This window comes from Zalophus californianus, chromosome 9, assembly GCF_009762305.2.
Source record: "Zalophus californianus isolate mZalCal1 chromosome 9, mZalCal1.pri.v2, whole genome shotgun sequence".
NCBI lineage: Eukaryota > Metazoa > Chordata > Mammalia > Carnivora > Otariidae > Zalophus > Zalophus californianus.
The window spans coordinates 38,461,504-38,478,988 of NC_045603.1; the positions used below are offsets into that span (position 1 = coordinate 38,461,504).

General features: G+C 38.0%; 1 long non-coding RNA gene across 1 annotated transcript; it reads left to right on the forward strand.

Annotated features, from left to right (window-relative positions):
• The first annotated feature begins 364 nt into the window (after positions 1-364).
• On the forward strand, positions 365-14,273 carry LOC113922798. The gene is made up of 3 exons (XR_003520070.1): positions 365-505; positions 3,436-3,512; positions 14,225-14,273. It is a non-coding gene; the product is annotated as an uncharacterized LOC113922798 (long non-coding RNA).
• Positions 14,274-17,485: the final 3,212 nt, after the last annotated feature.

The following is a 17,485-nucleotide window of genomic DNA, read 5'->3' on the forward strand; positions in this document are numbered from 1 at the left end:
GCAAAGAGTACAGAATATGGGTATCTTTTCAGCATAACTAGTTCTAACGTCCTTGATCTGAGCCTGTCAAGTTCACCTCTTCCCTGACTTGTGCTTAGCTCTGAAACTACATAGCAACTCAGAGTGTTCCTGTGGTTCCAATAATAGAGCAAGCACGTGTCCCCTCCCCCTAACACACACACTCTCCCCTCTTTAAAGGAAAGTTAAAAATAGCCCAAATAAGAAGGAAAGAACACCAGCGCAAGAGATTGGCTAGTGGCAGTGATGAAAACAACAGGCTGAAGGGTACTGCCCAGGCTTCCTGAAGGGGGTCATTTAAAAGATGAGCTGGGAAGGAAGACGGATGTTTTGAAAAACAGCAGTAGTAGAAAAGGCACTTCAGATTGAGGGGACATGAGCAAAGAATGAAATCAAGAAAGCACACTGTGTCCAAGAAAACCTGTGAGACCCAATTTGGCTGCAATTGGGTATATGGATACTAGTAAAACACAACCAGATGGATAAGGTAGGCTTATTAATTTGTGGATTGTTCTTGATCCTACAGGAGAAAAAAGGATAAATTTAATTTGGTAGACTCTTGGCAGCAGTTGATGTTATAAAGAAGAAAAAAACATTATCAGATGCTTTAGGAAGATTATTCTGGTAAGTAGTTCTCAGAACGAACAAGAGAAGAAAAAAACATTATCAGATGCTTTAGGAAGATTATTCTGGTAAGTAGTTCTCAGAACGAACAAGAGAAAGAAGAGGCAAAGTGTAGGGAAAATATCAGGGGCTTATTTCAAACAAAATGTACTCAAAGTCTAGGTTAAACTGATGGCATTGGGCTTAGAAATGACAACAGATTCAAGAGCCATTGTGGAGTTAGGTTTTACATAACTAGGCTTCTTAGTGTGATTGCAGAAGAAGCAGGAGTCATAGATAACTCCAGCGTCTCAACTCTAAATTAATTGAATAATTCAAATGTCATTAATGGAAAAAACGAAGGAAGAAAAAGGATTTTTTTTGAAGAAGACATGATGAGTTCTATTTTATATATATTTATAAATGGCAATTAAGGTGGTAACTAAGATTCAGAGGCAAAAATGATAATGTCAGGTACTCCTTAAGTGCCACACTAAATACTCTCAACCTCATTTGTCTCTGGGTTCCTTGTCCAGTTGGTCCACCTAAACCTTCACTTTGACAACCAACTCAATGTGGGCTCCAATAGGTACACCTACTAGCCCCTGATCATTCATGCCAATGGATACACCTTTCATCTTCAATCTCAGGGCTTCTCTGTTACCGCTGAGATGTAAGACCCTGCTTTGCTTGCTCAGGACACACACATACACAACCAAAACCCAGGGAAGCCAACACCGTATGAAACAAATCTTTGAGTACTGGGACATAAAAGCTGATACGGAATTTCCTCTTCCCAAGATGGACCGTCCAGAGATGCAGTAACTTAGTATGGCCTGTTGGAAGGAGGCCCTTCAAGAGTGAGTAATCAGTTGCATTTGATACCAGCTGGTACCAAGTCCAGTTCAAAATATAGCCTCCTTTGGCTCTAGCTCCTTCTCTGCCTCATTCTTGTTTTTACTCACACCAGCTTCCCGTGTTCTCTAATAAAAAGTTTCATATAGGCTTTTGCCTAAGCAATCTAGTCTAAGGGAACAGAGAAAGCCTTAACAAAGAGTGATTGGTTATTTATTTTATAAACATTTGGTCACTGAGACAGATGTAATGGTCATCAGTGGTATTCCGCTTACCCTTTTAGGCACCTGGTACATTTGCACTTCTCTCACCCCTTGAAGTTGAGTGTGACCAGTCAGGTGTTTCCCTGGCCAATAATGAAAGGGGAATTGAAAGGATGGGTCAACTCCAGCTTTAAATGCTGGAAAGGCAGTTTGTAGTTTTCTGTGTCCCCATAAAATAATGATCCAAATTTGTCTAAACATCCTTTTAAAAAAATCATACACATCCACAAGGATAGTAAATAAAACTTATAATGTATGTTTACAGCATAACTCAGGGAGAAAAGATAAAATATTCTGAACTTAAAATTGCGTGATAAAGTGAACGAATAAACATATTAATGTTTGGGGAACCAGAGTTCTTGTTGAAGGAGAAGGAAGATGCACATATGGAATGGAAGAAGTTCAAGGAGGACCCTATGTTGCTTGATTTAAAATAGAGGTGGCAAAATGAATACATTTTTTTTAAGTTTTAATATATTTCTATTTTTTAATAATTTTTATTGTTATGTTAATCACTATACATTACATCATTAGTTTTTGATGTTGTGTTCCATGATTCATTGTTTGTGCATAACACCCAGTGCTCCATGCAGAATGTGCCCTCTTTAATACCCATCACCAGGCTAACCCATCCCCCCACCCCCCTCCCCTCTAGAACCCTCAGTTTGTTTTTCAGAGTCCATCGTCTCTAATGGTTCCTCTAGTTTTAATATATTTCTAGTTCTGACCTCTGCAAGGGTCTCGAGGCAACAACAGCATAGTAGCAATGGAAACACCTAGTGCCAGATTTTTGTTTCTAAACACCATTCCACACTCAGTCTCCTTCGAGAAATTAATGGTTCCGGCTCTGGGACAGAGAAAGCTCAAAATGAGCCTGCAGCATTTGATTGTGTCATAAAGCAACGAGGGCTCAAAAACTGATAGAGATAGGACACAAGAGCTATCTTAAGGCTAAATCTGGGGTAATTTCAGCACCAGAAAAAAATAATGATGATAGTGAATTATTTTAAAAAAGAAGAATCTATGTGTCCAAAGTTCACTAAAGAAAAAGGGGTGCAAGAGAATTTCTTTATAGAAGAAGGCCAGCTAATAAATGTAGAATGAATATTAGAATTAGAAAACCAACTTTGTGCAACCATCAAGGTAATAACTGATTTAAACAAAAATCATGAAGGGATGCTAAAACCAAAGGGTGAAAATTTGTTGAGATAGAGGATATTGACATATTCTCATAGTATCTCTCACACAGATTGCTATGGATTATGGAGAGAAAAAAGCGATTGAGCAATGGGAAAATCTGCCAAGTGCCACTTGAGCCAAGTTATCAAATTTCCAAACTGACAATAGGTGTGCATCCTGATATGATTCACAATGCTTAGAATAATTTGGGTGAAGAAAGCTGGATATGATTCCACCCACTTGCCACTACAAAACAGAACAATTACTCAGAATTATTGCAGAATAAAAAAATCAGAATTACTGTAAAGCTCAAATGATATAATGTATCTGAAAGGGGAGCAAGTCAATATGCCAAAAGTCAAAATTTTCTAAAGCCAATTCACTGAAAGTCAATTAGCTAAATGAGTAAATTAAAAAGCCCATTTGCCAACTCCCCAATATTAGCAATTTACAAGAGTCTTGTTTCTTTTGACTATTCGAATAACATTTCAGTAATGTTATGTCATTTTTATGGCAGCAAGAGGAAACTAAAGCAGCCATTCTGCAGTCCACACGGTGCAATCCACTTCCAATCCGCCCTCTGATGACACACAGGTGAGCAAGCCCAGCCAACATCAGCAGATGCTAAACATCCTACCCATTATGACTTGCTATAACAATTACCAACATTTAAAAGACACATATTTTTGGTAAATTGAATAGGTAAATTTGTCAAATTGGTAGTTAAATACCATTTTTAGCAAACTCACTGAAGTAAAACAAAATGCTTCAAAAACATTATTATTTTCATTAGAGTGCTAATAAAAATGTCATTTTATTGTTGAATCAATTAAACTAAACAGAAAGATAGAAACTACAAATAAAAGAGTTGAATGTCCACAGTTATATTACCTTCTGTATGGTAATGATTAATCAAATATAGTCAGAGCATTCCAGAATATGGAAAATTTCAATCCAAAGCATTGTACATAATGAGTTCTCACGAGGAAAGTGGTATAGGATTGCATGTATGTCTTTGTCTATGTGTATATTTGTGTGTGTGCATGTGTGTATCTTGTGCATGTGTGTTTTTCACAAGGTGGCTGCCAAAATCATCATGTCCTATAGAATATGTTCTAGTTGCCTGAAAATCTAAAAGTGTGCATCAGCTTAGGAAACAGGAGAAGGAGAGAGAAGGAATTAATAAAAATATATGGAGAAGAGAAGAGGAAAAGAAAGGAAAACAAAATAAAGAAGGTGGATAGTCAGTCTTTGGGAAGATAAAGCAAACACAAGGGTGGCTGCCCATCCACTGGGACATAAACCTAAATCAGATTATCACAGTCTGTGAAGATCATAATCACTGATCATGATCGTGGATCATGCAATGGCGTCAGCAAGAGGTGGTTCCTGGTAATGTAAAGGCCATTCTGTCCTAAAAGACAGGAAGAAATGATGAGTTCATGAGAAGATGAAGCTGCCAAGAGCTGAAGAATCTTCCTTCATTGTCTCACACGTAAATTTTGCCACACACAGACACTGGCTGATGACATCTGATTATAACAGCTGACGAGGCTCCATGGCCTTGGAGCCAGCAAATGTTTTCATCAATACACCCCAGCAGTTGTGATTTGCATCCACTCACCTTGTTGATCTTGGACTAATTCCCTTTTATTTCTAACAATATGATAAGATATTTGCTCCTACAATTAACTCTGAACATACCCCCAAAACAGCCTGCTCATGTTTTGATGGAAATGTTTTTATCTGCACATGGTTGATGTTATTTTTCCCAGTACCTTTTGTAACCAAGCCATTCATGATTTCCATTGGGTGCACCCCCATATACTGACAGCCAAGTTCCAGTGGTTTGTAAACTTTTCCATAAACCATCTTCAACAATAGTTATTGAAATGGCAGTCATGCCACAGATATCAATTTATCTTTTCTTATCCAGAAACCTAAAGTCTGGGTAGGAAAAGGGTGTATGGTAGGGGGAGACAAGATTTGGGAAATAGGAACAAAGATGTTATCAATTTTCACTTTTTGTATTAACATCAGGGCTCATGACACTTGCAACTTTTTTTATAGACTAGGTTAAAAACTAATATTTTCACTTTCCAGATGGAAAAAAGTATTAATTAGAACAATTTGGATACTGTCTAAGAACAATGATAATAGTAGTGCAAACATAAAATCTCTGTGACGTCTTGACATAATATCTTCTGGATTAATATCACTATTTCTTTTTCTTTTAGAAATTTAGCTAGCTTGTGAGAAAACTTCCCCAAAATAGCCAGCTGTGTGCCCTTAGACAAGTAACCTAACTTTTCTAAAATTAAGGATGAACGCTAGGATGTCTTTACCTCTAGTAATTTATGACTGAGTAATAATTAAATTTATTTTGATGTGGCTTCCTCTCTACAGATGTTTAAAGCCCACAGTTACTTCTACTGCATATCTTCTTACAATTGCTCTAAATAAATTTTACTGAAAGACAGGATATTCCTGATCCAGTCACAAATTTTTTTCTCAGTGTATTTTCTTAATCTTAGTTTTTATTTTCTAACATTTTGGGCTTCCTAATCTAAAAATTTATGAATTCAGCAGATTTTTTAAAAGACTGATGATGCACAATCATTACTAAATCTTTTTGTGACATAATCTATAGACACCTAAAATAATGCCTTGTACTTAAGACATGCTTTACCAGGCAGCTCCTCCCACCCCCCTAACTTCACCCACAACCGTGCTCTCACCACCCTGATCCAAGGCATGCCTTCTTGAAGGAATAAGGAAGGCAATGAAGAACTAAGACACTGTGACCATTTTATTATTAAATGTATCTTTGGCCCTAACTAGCCAACTGAGTTGGGTCTTTCCCCAAGTTAGGTTGGTGCTTCATTCCACAGATAGCACAGACTATGCCCCACCCCTTGGCATCTCTGATTTAATTGGTCTTGGCTGGGGCCCAAGTACCAACTTATTGGAGCTCTCAGGTGACAATGAGCTGCAACTATTGAGAAATGGAAGAGCTTGAGGCTGATGGCTTTTCTAAGCACCCCCTAACAGAGTCTGGGTTGCGAAAGAGCTGTGCAGTTGGGATAATTCTTGGTGGGTGGGGGTAGCCTTGAACTTCCACATGGTGTATCTGTCTTGCGCCCTATTTAAAGGTTATTTACCACAATATCAAAGGGATGCAATTAGAAACATTCAACAAGTATTTATTGCATGCACACTCAACATGGGAACTATTTCACTTGTAAAATAATCGGATCTTATGGTGCCCTTCCCCCCATCAGACGATGTTATATGTAGGATTCAGAATAATATTAATGTCAGCCACACAACACCGATCCCCACACCATCTGGGATAATAATGCAAGTCACATGGGGACATTTTTAAAAAGTTGGAATCCTGGCCCTACCACAGATCTACTGACTTTGGATATTCAAGTGCTTTTCTCATCTCCTTTACTAGTTTGTAAACTGCTTTCAGAATAGGTTCTTTGCCTCATACAGCTCTGTATCCTTCACAGCATGTAGCAGGGTGCTTCACACCTAATAGTACTTATTTAATAGTTTTCAGGTTAAAATGGATATGAACACTGGAAATCCTTCCTTTTATAGACCAACTTCAACAGGTGATTAGAATAAATCAATAAAGTATCGAGTTATTTCATATATGAACTAAATTCAAATTTAAAACCTCAGTCTAGGAAAAGTCAATCATACTTGAAATAGTACTGATGAATCTTCAGAAGCAAGGAAACGTTATCATTTATCAGTTGCCTAGAACATAATATTATCTTGAAACCAGTTTTATAATTATAGGGCCTTTAACTCACAACCCTGAGATCAAGACCTGAGCTGAGATCAAAGGTCAGATGCTTAACTGGTTGAGCCACCCAGGTGCCCCAATAAGCCCATTCTTTTTGAAAAGAGTTGTATGATAGTTTTCAAAGGTGTGAGCTTTTAAAACATACTAACAGTGCTTCCATTTTATGCCACTATTACTGAGTTTTAAATGGAGAAAGTCATTTAATAAATATTTACTGAATGCCAAATAGGTGCAAGGCATGCTGCTGGATAATAGGTATTCAGCAGTAATAGGACAGCTTTCATGAGGCTTATGTTCTAACACATAAGAAAGCTAATCCATTAGTTCATTGCATTTGAAATAAATGCTATTAAAGAGAAGTACAGAGTAGTGTGAACATAGAACAGGTGCATGTGATTCAGTCTGCGGGTGAAGAACTACCATTTGAGCTGAGTTTTGAAGAATTAATAGGAATTAACTATGGGAAGAGAAAAGAGAATATTCTGACATGAGGAACAGCAAGTAAGAAGACCCTAAAACCAGATGGGGTGTGAAGCCTACAAGAAAAAAATGAAGGCCCTTGTGGTCAAAATTCAGAAAGCAAAGACTGAGTGATGAGAGATTCTTGGCTCTGATGAGGCCGTCAGTCAGTAGGACCTTATTAAAATTATAATTGTCATACTTACCTCAAGAACAGTAGCAAGCCATAGCAAGATTGAAGCTGAGGAGTCACACAGTCAGACTTGCATTTTTCAAAACACCCTAACTGCAGTGAGGAAAATGGACGCAATTAGGAGTAGAGAGCATGAACAGAAAGAGATCTTCAAGAAAGTTACTCAAGTAGTCAAGGTAAAAGAGATTTTATCTCCAACTAGAGAAGTGGGAGTGGAGATGAAGAGAAGTAGGTTGATTCATGAAAGATTTAAAGCTAAAATCAACAAGACGAGGTGACTGATTAAACATGGGAGTGAAGGAGGGGAAAGAATCAGCTGATGCCCAGTCCTCTGGCTTGGACCACTGGGCAACTGCATGCCAGGACAGGTCACCCAAGGAACATAGGAAGACTCTAGCCTTGGGAAAAAAGTAATAAGGCTATTTGGGTGCTGAGCAAGCAATTACATAGCAATAGTTCTGTACCTGGCACTGTTCTAGGGGATATATATATATATATATATATATATATATATATATATATATACACATACATATATTCTTTTCCCCAAAGCCTCATAGCATGTCTATCAGATAGGTTCTATACAATTCCCAGTTTACCAATGAGGAGACAGAGGTGCAGGGAGGCTAGGTGACTTGCTCAGTCAAACAGCTAGTTCATGGCAGAGTCCCTCAACCATGATACTCATATTCAACAACCTACCTGTATTGAGTGTGAGGTGCCCAGGAGGCATCTGAGTGGATTTATCAACCAGTCATGTTGGAGGAGGTCATTGAGAGGATGTGACCGCTAGTTGACCTATGAGCTGGACCCAGAAGATAGGAGGCTCTTCACCTCCAACCCTGGCTTGGAATGTACATTCTGGCCACCATTCCCACAGCTGGAGCCATATTCAAGGACAAAGCCTTGAGAGAGCAATGTGTTGTTGAGAGTATCTGTACAGGGACTGAATCCAGTTAAGACCTCTGTAAACTTTGGAGATTCTGGCCAGCAGGTGCAGAGATCTGCAAGAGACAAGCCTGTGTGTAAATTCCCTTGCTTTATTAAAACTGCCAGGTACCAACCTGGAGTGGTCTGTCTATTTCTTTGGTATCTCCTTGCCCCCTTGTACCCTGGGCCAGTCTGCAACCAACAAGTAGATTCATGAGTCTGGAATTAATTGAAGTCTGGCTGAATACATTGTTACATAAGAGAACATAAGGTTGTTTTAGCAGAGTTAAGAACATTACTTAATTTCAGTTGATCCTTGAAGACCAAATAACCTTTCTCCAGAATAAAAAATTTTAAGTGGAGCAGATTAATTTTGGAGGCCTTTCCAAACAATTTTCTGTTTAATTGCACTGAGGACATCAACACCATACCATTTCCCCTTCTTTACATGTATGGTGTGGGACTCAGATAAACACGGATTCCAACCTCAGGTTTCCCTGGCAACTAGTTCTGTGCCCTTGAAAAAAGCTGCTTTACCAGTTTGAGACTCAGTTTCTTCATCTATTAAATAAGGATTTAAAAAAAAGAAAAACTGCTTTCACACATATAAGGATTAGGTGACACAACATATACACAGGACCAGCACCCCCTTCTACTCTCTCTCCACATGGCCTTCTGATGAACATGTTATAACAAGGCTAAAATGTAAATATTTTCCTTATTTTACGTTAATTGGATTATTATGCAGTTGTAGGAGAGTGTAGACTGTAAAGGAGGTGTGAAAAGAGTCTCCACTGAGCCTTATATTTTTGCCGAGCATCCAAGAGCCTTAACCTCAGAAGGGAGGGTATTGTTGAGGAGGGGTGACAAGAACAAAAGTGTTCCTCGGGACGCCTGGGTGGCTAAGTTGGTTAAGCGTCTGCCTTCAGCTCAGGTCATGATCCCAGGGTCCTGGGATCGAGCCCCGCATTGGGCTCCCTACTCGGCAGGGAGCCTGCTTCTCCCTCTCCCACTCCCCCTGCTTGTGTTCCCTCTCTCTCTCTCTCTGACAGATGAATAAATAAATCTTTAAAAAAAAAAAAGAAAAAAGAACAAAAATATTCCAGAATGAGGTGTGTAACAACCTTGATTCTTACACTAAAATATTCAAGGGACTTAGAATTCTTTGTGTTAAGAAAACTGGATATGTATTCCACCCACTTACCACCACAAAAAGAACTTGGAGGCATTTGGCCTGTGTGGACTTGTACCCCGCCATTTTATTTGAACTCTTGTGGTAACATCAACCTTTCATGTAGGAGGAGCAAGTAGGGTTTGTTACAAAAAGAGAGCAAGAGATTCTGCAGGAACTTCTTAAGTGCTTTTAAAGCAAACATTTGAATCACTGCAAGAGACACTTTTTAAAATTGGGGCTTTCCATTTTACTGTTCATTGGATGTTTATTCATAAGCATGCAGGAATTATAAAATTTTCCTCAAGCTCTTATTTAATGCTTGGGCAGTGCCAACTATGAACCTAGTGCTTGCTGTAGGAATATAAATGTAAAGAAAATAGAATAATTCTTGAAGATCACAGAGCTTCCATGCTGGAGAGGGGAGTTTAAAAACATTTGCCTTGGTAACTGAAAAGAACTGTCTTTTAATGTACTATAATTTTCCCCATTTGAAATGGGAAGCAGCCATAGAGGGAAAAAGTGAAAGTAGAGGAACTGGAAAAACAAAAGTAGGAAAGGATTTATTCATCTTAGCACAATGCCTGCAGCCAGACTGAATCATTCTTCCTCTGCATAAACATTCTAGAGTTGTAAGAATAGCTCATACCCCCAACGCCAACTTGAAGGAAAAGGAAGACTTTAACTTCTGTAAAATAATGAGCTTGTTACTAGTTTTCCATTACACCTAAACACAGGTTAACATAATGAAGTCAGTCAAATATTTTCTAGCCGTTTGAAAAACAGGATGTTTTTAAAAGTTGAAATCAATTGCATGCATCTACATGGAGCTTCACTACTAATAAGGTTAGTATAAACTATATTTTTAAAATAGTAATACTTGCTACCAACAGGGCAGTTAAAATTCCTGAGTTTTTAGACAACCTTTGAGAGTGTCAGTCTATCAGTTATAGGTGGAAGAGATCCTTACTTTCCAGGCTGTGGGGAAACAGGGGAACTCAGCTCAGGAGAAAAAAAGGAAGTTGGCAGGAGCCATGTGTGTAATTGATCCTTTCAGAACTGACTTCTGACTAATGAATTATTCCCATTAATGCAGAAGCAACGATAATGGTCACAAAGCACAGGTCCATAAGGGGACCCATCAGAACTACCAGTTTCCTTTCTGGAAGGTGATTAGAATTAAATCACAGATCCTCTGACTGAATGAATATCCAGGAGTTCTTAGATTTATCAAAGGGGAAAATATCCTACAGAGGGGGGGAAAAATAAGGGTCATTCTTGAGCTATTGATTTAATAATAATTTTTAAAGGTTTTCTACCTCCGAGCTGGGATCGAAGGATATATTGTAAATGCTTCGTAAATCTCCCATTTCCATTAAATCATTTTGAGTAGAGCAGTGAACTACCATGGCTTCTAGGTTTACTCTCTTATAACCACTGCAGCCTCTGTCCTAAATATCTGATAAGAGATGCCCTGGCTGTGCCTTTATACCTTAAGGATTTTATTTCTAGAGCTCCTTTTTGAGCCCTACAAGAAAAATATCCTTATACACTTCCTACAGTAAAGAAAAAGAGCAGTGGTGAATCACTTAAAATATCAAACAGCAGGTATAAATCACTCAGTACCTCATCCCCATTTTGCTGATGTAAAAAGTCCATTTCCATGGAAACAAGGATTAGAAATAGCAACCTATGAGAAACACTGGGTTTATTGGAGCACATGGAAGTTTTAGTTTGGTTTTCAGCCAAATCTTGAAAAAGAAAATCTTTGACTAATACCTACATGCTATTTTTATCACTTTGAGAAGCAATGTTTGAATTATGGATTAAGGGAAAATCATTTTTTTCCACTTAAAGACAATCAAAAACAACATAAGCTAATTTGGGGATTGGAAAGCATATCCTTTCCTTTCAAATCTTATAAGATTTGGTTGTCCCCCAATTTTCTATCTCTGCTCTGCCTAATATAGGTGTACAACAAAAAAATGAGAATAATCTGTCCTGATTTGCAGATTTAATTGCAGGTTGAACCCCGGGTTTTTAATTGATATCTATCCCTAAGTGAGAAACCTCCAGCCTGTTTTCACTCACAGACAAAAGGAGTTTACCTTAGTTACGGAAAGACACCTAACAATACTTTATTCTGTAAATGAGATGCCTCCCTGTGTTTGATTATGAAACTGCTTCTTTAATAAGCAGTAAAGCTCAAAGATTCAGCTTGGGAGACAGCATGGTGTCCCAGAGTAAGCAAACAATCTACAGTAGGAACAGAGGAACATATGGGAGACTGGACCCCATAAGGACCTGCTGTCTCTCCCCATCTATCTCACTCACCCTCACTTGCTCATCCCACAAGGCCTACCTCAAAACTCAATTCTACCTCGAAGCCAGGCCTCCAGGTTTACATTGTGCCTTATTCACAGATTAAGTATTTGCAAATTCACCTCCTGGCTACGGTGTATTTGTAACCCCCCAAAATCAATAGTTGTGGTGCTTCCCCAGTCCCTCACAAACATGTGGAGAGCAGCAGCCTCTCAGGTAAAGTCAAACCAGGCAATGCTCTACGCTCTCCAAGCCCTCACACTGTAGACAGTGGCCTTTGGTCATCTATTTAATGCTATGTCTTTTACATGTTGGTGCTCTCTGTTGGTGATTTGGCTGTTTGAAGTGGCCCCCAAGCACAGTGTGGGAGTGCTGTTGAGTATTCCTAAGCATAAGTAAGCCGTGATGTCTTACAGAAAGAATGCATGTGTTCGATGATCTTCATTCAAATGTGAGTTATCGTGCTATTGGCTGTGAGGTCAGTGTTGATGAATCAACAATGTACATTAAATAGGTGTCTTTAAATAGAGACACACATTGAACAAGATTATGTATTGATCAGTGGATGAAAATATAACCGGACACTCACAGGAAACTAACCCTGTATTTCCCCTAAAAGCAGTGCTTACTTACTGGAGCAATTAGCTTCAGTATTCCCTAATTCGGTGTTCACAGTAACTTTATAGATCATAATTGCAAATAACAAGAATTCACTGTAGCTTAAACTCATATTGCTCTCAGTTTAACATATCTCTACCTCCTAACTAGCCCCTATTATACATGGCCTTAGACTCTAATTGTTATTATACTGTTTACCTCTTTGCTATGTACTTTTTGATAATTAATAAAATATTAATAATAATAAAATGTCAGCTTTTAGTGATTAAGGTCCTACTGTGTGACAGACAGGGTACTGAGAGCACGAGAGACATTATCCCATTTGTGGGTGACTCATATCACAAATTAGATGGCAAGTTCCTTTGCAGTCAGGGACCTCATCATTTTTTACAACATAATATTGTCTAACACAAAGACAGGCCCACAAAACTTGCTGAAAAATTGTGATTTTGCTGTTTTCATTCTTGTTACACATTTCCGTAGATGACTATTTTTGAAAAGTTACTTAATCCAAGTAAATTTTAAATTATGCCTAATGATTAAATCATAATTATCATATTTCTCATCTCTATCATGGATTGAGCACATAGGATTTCTCACATGCTGCATTTAGTGCTATGTCTGTATAATTTCATTTTAATCATTAAAAGCACCCTAGAGAAAACTGATACAAAAAACTTAAAGTAACTTTTCAAAGTCATAGGTCCTAAGGGATGGAACTGGATTTGAATGCAGAAGCTCTTACCCATTTCAAATATTTTCCCTTTTAAAATCAGAATGTTTCTTAAATTCTCTGTAGGAGAGAAGTTATAATAATAACTAAAACTTAAGTGCTTGGTCTGAGCCAAGTACTGTCTAAGTAACTTGCATTGATCAATATATTTTATCCTCATAGCAAGTTTAAGAATTCAATGGTGTCTTCCTTCTGTAGGTAAAGACACTGAGCCCTGGAGAAGTGAAGTAACTTGCCCAATGTCGCCTAGCTAGAGAGTATATAGCAAAGCCGGGATTCAAATGCAAAATGTTCTTCCTCCAGAACCTGGGGTCTTAACCATTGCACAATACTGCTTTCAACCTGAGGGTCTAATTTCTCAAACTGTTACTATATAATGACAGAAGGAAACTCTTTTATTAAAGATATAAGTAGGTTTGTGACTTATTAATCATAAAATCAACCTTATATGTTTGAAAAATAGGCAAAAGTAAATGTGAAAGATACCTTGTTTATTCTATGGACACATGACCATAGAATACATGTGACCAAGGACAGTCCTGGTTTCTCCACCACTGGTTGACATGTGCTTCAAACTGAATAGAACCTGATAGAACCAGAACAACTAACCACAGCTATTGCAACTGCATGATTCTGGGGTCAAACAGACCCAGGCTTGACTCTCAGCCCCACCATTTACTAGGTATGGAATGTGAAACAACTAAATCACCTTCTAGGGTCTCATTTTTCCACCCTTCTCCTAAAAATTACTATAATGCTCTCCAGCTCACACACTTGCTGTGAGAAATAAGATGAAATACATGAAGAACCTAGCATAACAAACAATAGGTAATCCATAAATGTAGGTTCCTTACCTCCAGGAGACTCTCACTCCTTTTCCACTAACATCAGGCACCTGAAAATCAAAGCCAGCTCAAATCAGGGAAGAACTCACCCTTTTATCCCTGAGATTTGGATTGCTGGCCACTGTCATAGCCACATTTTCACAGGAATGGTTTCTGTTCAAGTACAGTAGATCACCCCCCCACCAACCCCCCATCCACCATTTTGCTTTCCCCAGTTTCAGGTGGTGAACCACCGGCAGGATGCAGGTGATCCTCCTTCTGACATATCTTCAGAAGGTCAGTAACAGTTTGATGCTCCGTGAAAATGCCCGTGTCATTTCCCTCACTTCATCTCATCATGTAGGCCATTCATCATCTCACATCAGCACAAGAACAAAGGGGACTACAGTACAAGAAGGTATTGGACAGAAGGTCACATTCAGATAACGTTTATTACAGTACATTTTTATGATTCCTCTATTTTATTAGTAGTTATTTTTGTCAATCTCTTACTGTGCCTAATTTATAAATTAAACTTTATCATGTTATGTGTTATAGGAAATAACATAATATAGATAGGTTCAGTACCATTTGCAGTCTCAGGCACCCGCTGGGGGTCTTGGAATGCAACCCCCATGAACAAGGGGGACCACTGTTTTCTAAAATTGATTGTGATGATGGTTGCACAACACCATGAATATACTAAAAACCACTGAAGTTTACACTTTAAAAGCATGCATTTTGTGCTATGTGAATTCTGTATCACCAAAGCTGTTCAATTAATTTTAAAGGGTAATTAAGTAAGTAATCAAGGCCTTACATTTCTAAATCAATAAATGATTTTTAAATCTTTTCTTTGCATTAAACCCCCAAAAAAGTGAGTTGAAGATAAGGAAAGAGAAATAACTAAATTAGACATCAATACAGCACTTGTCTATAAAGGGTATGAGAGATGGGGTTACAACTGAAGGGTGGTGAAGAGAAGAGCCATATGCCTCTTTAGAATTTTAATACAAGACAAGACATTTAGCTGTTTAATGAAACAGCTCTATTCAAACAGATCCTCAGTGTAAAAGCACACCTAGAGACAAGAGAAACAACTATATAATATTTTCAATTTTCCAAAGATTGCTTGTTTTTTTAACTAATATTCATCTTTTTATCTTTTCCAGCATTGCAAAATACACTATGAACTCATAAATATTGAGAACCACTGGAGTAGTCTTGTTATGTCATGGTACCCCTCAGAGATACTACATTTCTGATCCTGAATCCTATCTTGGCACCTAGAACCATATCACTCTCCTAGGCCAATTCTAAGACACTAGAATACCAAGTGCCACCAACTCTGGATCACCCAGTCCTGGTCTCCAGGTACTTACTGAGATAATATGACTCATATTCACCTTTTTCTTACTGTCAGTTATTTATCAGACCTATGACCGAAATTACAACTTCTCCTTCAACACTGTATTTTGTTCTCTAGGATGAAATTCCTTTGTGCACAGCAGTTGCTGGGGCAATTCTTCCAGCCGGGAGTAGGTATAATTTCTGATCCAACTCCCACCACAATCTCCATCCTATCTTAATTAACTAATCATTCCAAGAAGAACGCCAGGATCTACTTAATGAAATTCCTGTGTTTACTACTTAAACTCAAAAATTCTCAGGTATCTTGGACTCCTTATTATTCACAGTTGATCAATGAGTTAATCACTGTGGAAGTTATTTCTTCTGGTTGGCAGTACTCAGATCTCCTCTACGCCCAGCCACACAGAACAGCTGCATTCCCCTATCCTACGAAGTGAGGCATGACCTTGTTGTTTCCTTATGTCGATAAAAATGGTAGCAAAAGTTACCTTGCAATAGAAGTATTTAATTGCTAGTGCTGGACTTTCTAGCTCATTCCTCTCCTGTCACAGTGATCATAAAAGTGCTTGTTGATATGGATGAGTCGTAATATCAAAGAATCTTGTAATGCTAAGCCAATACATGCAGGACAAGGGCCCTGAAGAATCACCGACATCTGCAACATGCCTAAACAAGAAATGCATATTTGTTGTAGCAGGTACCTGAGACTTTAGGTTTGCTTGTTAATGAAGCATAACTTGGCCTATCCTAACTGATATAGTCACCAAGTTCTATTTAACTGAATATATACAAGTATATTTATTGCATGTGTCAGTAATGATGAAAAACTAGAAACAACTTCAGTATCGTTAGCAAAGGGTTGGTTTAACAAATTACAGTACAATGGAATAGTGTTCAGTCACTGTAAGGAAACATGTAACGACACTGAAAGATGCTCAATACAAAAATACAGATTCAAAGGGGTACAGCTCCCGGATGTTTATAGCAGCTTATTAATAATAGCCAAACTATGGAAAGAGCCCAAATGTCTATCAACTAATGAATGGATGAAGAAGATGTGGTTTATAGATACAATGGAATATTACTCAGCCATCAAAAAGAATAAAATCTTGCCATTTGTAATGACATGGATAGAGCTAGAGTGTATTATGCTTAGCAAAATAAGTCAGCGAGAGAAAAACAAATACCATATGACTTCACTCATATGTGGAATTTAGGAAACAAAACAGATGAATACACAAGAAGGGGCAAACAAAGACAGCAAAACAAACCATAAGCAACTCTTAAAGATAGAGAACAAACTGAGGGTTGACAGAGGGAGGTGGGCGAGGTGATGGGTATTAAGAAGAGCACATGTTATGATGAGCACTGAGTGTTATATATAAGTGATGAATCACTAAATTATGTTCCTGAAACCAATATTACACTATATGTTAACTAACTAGAATTTAAATAAAAATTTGAAGAAAAAAATAAAATTAAAAATAAAATAAAAATTCCAAAAAAAAGAAAGATGTCCAAGATATACTATTAAGATGAAAAAGAAAAGTCAGTTACAAGGCAGCATATATAATGTGATAATTTTTGTAAAAGGAAAATGTTTGTACATAATATGTATAAAATAAATAAAATATGTGCATGAAAGTATGGATGTAGGCTATATTCTATTCATGCTACTATATGCAGAGGGAAAATCTGCAAGAATATTTTACAAACTGAATAGAATTACAGGATACTTTTGCTCTTTAATATGTTTCTGTATTGTTGGAATTCTTTTATAGGGATCACAGTTTACTGTTTTTTTTAAAGATTTTATATATTTGTTTGACAGAGAGACACAGCGAGAGAGGAAACACAAGCAGGGGGAGTGGGAGAGGGAGAAGCTGGCTTCCCATGGAGCAGGGAGCCTGATGTGGGGCTCGATCCCAGAACCCTGGGATCATGACCTGACCTGAAGGCAGACACCTAATGACTGAGCCACCCAGGTGCCCCCAGGTTACTCTTATAAATAGAAAAATATATAATTTTTTTTAAGTAAGCTCTAGGCCCAACATGCAGCTTGAACTCAAGACCCTGAGATCAGGAGTTGCCTGCTCTACTGACTGAATCAGCCAGGTGCTCCTATA